This window comes from Heloderma suspectum, chromosome 3 (genome assembly GCF_057233095.1).
Source record: "Heloderma suspectum isolate Gila_16-S chromosome 3, 16-S_ref, whole genome shotgun sequence".
NCBI classification, from domain to species: domain Eukaryota; kingdom Metazoa; phylum Chordata; class Lepidosauria; order Squamata; family Helodermatidae; genus Heloderma; species Heloderma suspectum.
In genome coordinates, this window is record NC_139460.1 from 256,624,534 (window position 1) to 256,630,593 (window position 6,060).

At 44.5% G+C, this 6,060-nt stretch overlaps 1 pseudogene; it reads right to left on the reverse strand.

Annotated features, from left to right (window-relative positions):
• Positions 1-5,384: 5,384 nt before the first annotated feature.
• On the reverse strand, positions 5,385-5,600 carry LOC146351048 (ATP synthase F(0) complex subunit e, mitochondrial pseudogene; annotated as a pseudogene).
• Positions 5,601-6,060: the final 460 nt, after the last annotated feature.

The following is a 6,060-nucleotide window of genomic DNA, read 5'->3' on the forward strand; positions in this document are numbered from 1 at the left end:
CCTGATCATCTTTGTTGCCCTCATCTGAACCCTCTCCAGCTTGTCTGCATCCTTCTTAAAGTGTGGTGCCCAGAACTGGACACAGTATTCCAGATGAGGCGTAACCAGTGCTGAGTAGAAGGGAACTAGTATTTCATGGAATTTGGAAGCTATGCTTCTATTAATGCAGCCCAAAATAGCATTTGCCTTTTTTGCAGCCACATCACATTGTTGGCTCATATTCAGCTTGTGATAGACAACAATTCCAAGATGCTTCTCGCTTGTAGTGTGGTTGAGCTTGAGCCACATATCCCCCATCTTGTAACTGTGCATTTGGTTTCTTTTTCCTAGGTGTAGAACTTGGCATTTATCCCTATCAAATGTCATTCTGTTGTTTTCTGCCCAGCGCTCCAGTCTATCAAGATCACTTTGAATTTTGTTCGTGTCTTCCAAGGTATTAGCTATCCTGCCCAATTTTGTGTCATCTGCAAATTTGATCAGCATTCCCTGTACCTCCTCCTCCAAATCATTAATCAAAATGTTGAAGAGCACTGGGCCCAGGACTGAGCCCTGCGGTACCCCGCTCGTTTCCTCTCCCCAGTTTGAGAAGATCCCATTGATATGCACTCTTTGAGTCTGATCCTGTAGCCAACTGTGGATCCACCGGATCGTTGTTTCATCTAGCCCACTTTGAGCTAGTTTGCTCATCAGGATATCATGGGGCACTTTGTTGAAAGCTTTGCTGAAGTCAAGGTATATGATGTCCACAGCATTCCCACAGTCCACAAGGGAGGCTACCTGATCAAAAAATGAGATCAAATTTGTCTGGCAGGATTTGTTCTTGACAAATCCATGTTGGCTTCGAGTAATCCGACTCTGTGGGATGGGTATTGGAGGCACTGTGCTACAGTGGTTCCGGTCCTACCTACGGGGCCGATTTCAGAGAGTAACATTGGGTGACTATTCCTCAGCCCCTTGGCAATTGAGCTATGGGGTGCTGCAGGGTACCATCCTGTCCCCAATGTTGTTTAACATCTATATGAAGCTGCTGGGAGTGGTCATTAGGGGATTTGGAGCTAAATGCCATCAGTATGCTGATGACACGCAGCTCTATCTCCCTGTGACATCTGAATCAGGAGAGGCTGTGCAAGTCCTGAATCAGTGCCTAGACTCAGTGATGGGCTGGATGAGGGCCAATAAACTGAAGCTGAATCCTGGCAAGACGGAAGCCCTGTGGGTGAATGGTTCCCAGGTCCAGGAGATAGATTCATTGCCTGTTTTGGATGGGGTTGCACTCCGTCTGAAAGATCAGGTCCGTAGTCTGGGGATGCTCCTAGATCCATCATTGTCGCTGGAGGCCCAAGTGGTCACAGCAGCTCGGAGTGCCTTTTACCAGCTTTGGCTGGTTCACCAGCTATGGCCTCTCCTGGACAGGGATAGCTTGACCACAGTGGTACAGGCATTAGTAACCTCAAGACTGGATTACTGCAATGCGGTCTATGTGGGGCTGCCCTTAAGGCTAGTCCGGAAGCTGGAGCTAGTGCAGAATGCAGCAGCTCGGCTGTTGTCGGGAGCTGCCCCTTTTCAGTGTGTAACTCCTTTGCTGAGGGAACTGCACTGGCTGCCTATTCACTACCGGGCCAGGTTTAAGGTATTAGTCCTACTGTACAAAGCCCTAAACAACTTGGGACCAGGATACCTGAGAGAGCGCCTCCTTCCCTACCAACCTGCCCGGTCACTGAGGTCATCAGAGGGCATGTTCCTAGTGGTTCCACATGGACCTATGGCCCGGTTTTGAGTCCACCAGGAGAAGAGCCTTCAGTGTGGTGGCCCCCTTCCTATGGAATTCCCTGCCTTTAGAGGTCAGGCAGGCGCCAACGTTGTGTTCTTTCCGGCACCTCCTTAAGACGTTGTTCTTTCAAGGGGCCTTCCTTGCATGACCAGCCATAGGTTGTTGAATACCACTTCGTTGGGATTTGTCTTTTTAAAATGTTTTAACTTTTTTAACTCTTTTAACCATTGTTTTATTCTTATGTTGTTCACCACTCTGAAATCTTCTGATGAGGAGTGGTATAGAAATATTGTAAATAAATAAATAAAATAAATAATCACTGCATTGTTTTCAAGGTGCTTCCAGATGGATTGCTTTATCATCTGCTCCAGAATTTTCCCAGGGATTGATGTCAGACTGACTGGTCTGTAGTTCTCAGGTTCCTCCTTTTTACCCTTTTTGAAGATAGGAACAACATTAGCCCTCCTCCAGTCATCTGGCACTTCACCCATCCTCCATAATTTCTCAAAGATAATAGACAGTGGTTCTGAGAGTTCTTCTGCCAGTTCCTTTATTACTCTAGGATGCAGTTCATCTGGCCCTGGAGATTTGAACTCATTCAAAGTAATGAGGTGTTCCTTGACCATATGCCTATCGATCTCAAGCTGCAATCCTGCCCCTTCAGCCTGTACTTTGCCTTTGCCAGGGGGGTCATAGACCCTCTTTTGGGAGAAGACTGAGCCAAAGTAGGAATTGAGCACCTCTGCCTTTTCTTTGTCATCCGTTATCATTTTGTCATCCTGAATAGCTGAACCACCATTTCTTTCCTCTGTCTTTTACTATGCACGTAGCTGAAGAAAGCTTTTTTGTTGCTTTTAGCATCCCTCGCTAACCTCCGCTCATTCTCAGTTTTAGCCTTCCTGACGCCATCCCTGCAGAAAGAGAAAATTGTTTTCCATTACCAAGGGGTGGATTGGTGCACAGGAGAGGGTTAACCACCCCCAGCTAGTTTACTGCCTGCTGATTTTCTCTTGCAAATGTTCCCCCAGTCCCAATGAGGGATGGGTGAGAAATTTGTTGAATCACATTTTTTACATATTTATGCAATCCGCACCTCCCAGAACTAAACATGGAAACAGATGCAATTTGCAGTCAGAAATCCATACATTTCCAGGGTTGCAATGCAGTCCTCCAAAGAAAAAAAATGTGCTTGACAATATGCACACATTGGAAAAATGCACCAAAAAAAAAAACCACATACTTTTAAAAAATGTGCACCAACACGGTTTAGTCAATGGGGGCTTGTGTCCATTAATGCATCCATTTAAAAAAGGCACACAAATATACATGTGGATTATTTTGCTTTTTTAAAAGCCCGATGGAACTGGGATGGGATGGAAGTGGACATGAGAAAAGGAGGACATCCACAGAAATGGACTTGACAGATCTGCCCATCCCTAGACCCAACACTACTACTGTTACAAAGGAAAGATGGGCTAGGTACCACATATTCCCCTGATCTACTTCTGTCCCATAGTTGCCAGATTCTTCAAATGAAACTCAGCCCAAGATCAATGGCACTTATGAAGACTTCTGAGCACCCTGCATCTCTCTCACCTCTTGCATTAGAGCAGGGTGCTCTCCAGATGCTTTGGACTATCACTCTCATAATCTCTGACCATGGGCCATGCTGGCTGGGGTGGACGGGAGTGGTAGTCCAAAACATCTGGAGGGCACCAGGTCCCTGTCCTACCCCTTGACCTATAAATTCTGGGAAAATCCAGACTTGACCCAGGAAGCTCCCTCATCTGTCCCTGTTGTTTAAGTCCTTAAGGCTGGGAGGTCAGCCAATGTGCTAGATATAATAATCAAGAAAGGCATAAGCATGGCTTAAAATGCATAATACCCGGGAAAACAGGATGAGCAATAAATTTCTCTGACAAGGTGGCAGTGGGGGACCCTTGATTACATCATCAAAAAAGTCTATCTAAATTCACTGGGTCAATCGTTCACAGAAGCAACTAATTCAGGAACAACCCCCACCCCACCCCCAACAGATGCATTTTTCAGGTCTTAATGAGAGAGAGTGACTCTTTGAAGAACAGAAAAACACACAGGAGCAGTAGGAATTTAATATGGATTTTCATTTAGAGCTGGAAGTTCTGTGTTTCCTGTAGTATTTATGCTGTGTGTGTCATTTTCTGGATAATTTCATGCGGGGAGGAGCAGAACGCAGATGGGATCTAAGCATCATGAGCAGATGAAAGCCCACTCATGGGTTTAGCAAACGTGGTTTGCGCAAACAAGTCATGTTGCCTTTGTTACTCGATAACTCCCCCCCTTAATTTTCATGGTTGAAGGCCAAATTATAAAATGACTCTGTCTCTGTTTTTCCTTCACATACACTGCAAGTTTATAACCACTTATAAGCACCATTAAACTCAGTGGGATTCACTTCTGGGTAGGCATGTATAGAATTGTGCTGTTATGTCCCAATGAGTACTCCATGAACCTATTCTGTGGCTCAATGCTGAGCAGGGTGGATGGGTGTTGATACCGTGTGGGATTATAGCCAGATAGCGTAACATAGTGTACATATGAATCCAGACATAGTATAGTGATGGGTAAATTCCCCTTTGGTTCAGTTCATAATTGGGCTCAGCAAGCTATTCCCCCTCCTGTTGCAGGGAGCGTATCTTCCTCCAACCCAATACTAAGTGTTGTTGTTGTTCAGTCGTTCAGTCGTGTCCGACTCTTCGTGACCCCACGGACCATAGCACGCCAGGCCTTCCTGTCCTGCGCTCTCTCCCGGAGCGTGCTCAGGTTCATATTCATTAAGTATATTAATACTAAGTGTACCTATTTGTTATTTATTTGTTGTAGCCTACAGCTTCAGCAATACTGCTCTCAGGGTGACCCCACTGCACTGCTGCTGATATCATTGGGAGCATGATGAGGTCATAAAGTGATGGAGTCTGAATACATTCAGCAGCATTCTTACTGAAAGAAGCAATGGGACATATAGTTCACAGGGAACCTGATAGCCAAAGTATAGACTAGGGATTTACAGATTGTGTTAAGTCCATTCTGGCTGTATTTCGCAGAATGTCAGGCATCTTTCATCCTGTCATCTGCTCATTCGTGGAATTTGATTTTTTAAAAATTATTTTTTAGGGATGTATGAGAATTTCGTTCCACTTGCTTAGCACAAGTGTGAATTTGTGCAAAAGATAAAAACTGGTCCACAAGTCAGCAGAATCCATGCAACTCGGGAAAATATGATCCAATGCGGAATCTGGAGATAAGTACGTATTTCAGTGGCATCACTGCTCCTCTGGGAGCTTGGTGTGAGCTGGTCAATTGGGTGGCAAGTTCAGTTGCAATGAACTCATTAGGTAACCTTGTACAAACCAATTTCTCTTAGCCTTAGCAGCCCTTCTACAATATGTTGTTTAGAGGTGGGCGAGCTTCCAAAGCTTCCCTTGGATTATCTTGGAAATTATCTGAGTTTTCCTTGGGGAATTTTTTAAAGAAGTATTTATTGATGGAATAAATATGTGTTTGACACTTAAGATTATCTACTTCAACATTTCAAACTCTGGGTATTAAAGGTAAAGAGGAAGATCAAGTGAATTTATTTCGGTATCATATCTTCGCTGGCTTCTGCCATTGCTTTTGCAATACGTTCCATTTCCTCGCGTTTCTTTTTCTCCTCTGCTTTTATTCTCTTTTTCTCTTCAGCAATAGGCTTCAAGTAGTCATATCTTTTCTTTCCGTAGACCATTCCAAGTAGCAAAGCTGAGTATCTGGTGAACTTATTAAGTGGAGACACCTCCTCCAGTGGAATCATCTTGCCTCTCGCCAGAGCACCAAGATGGACATGATGTAAAAGGCCCTTAGAAACCAGGGCATTTGGGGAGTATTGGAGATATGTGCAAGCTCTGTGACAGGGTGTCTCTTCCGGGTGACTGCCCCCACCCCAGCTAATCTCTATGGGGTTTGTGCCGATACAATATCTCCAGCTTGAGAAACTCCTGCTCGCAGAAACTGTTGCCATTGTCTGGTGTGAAAATACAGATAGTGTAGATGTTGGAATTATAGAAAGAATATAGATTTGCCTGTGTTTATGTCAAATCATGGGCACAAGATACCCTTGATAGGCTCACTGTAACTATAAAATATTGTAGAAGATGAAAAATAAGAGAGGAAAATTTGCTACAAAGAAAGGAAGCTTCCAAAGGTTTGCACTTTACAGCCTACTTTACACTTTACTGCCTACTTTCTGAGGAGACAGCTGGTTCTAAGTGGGT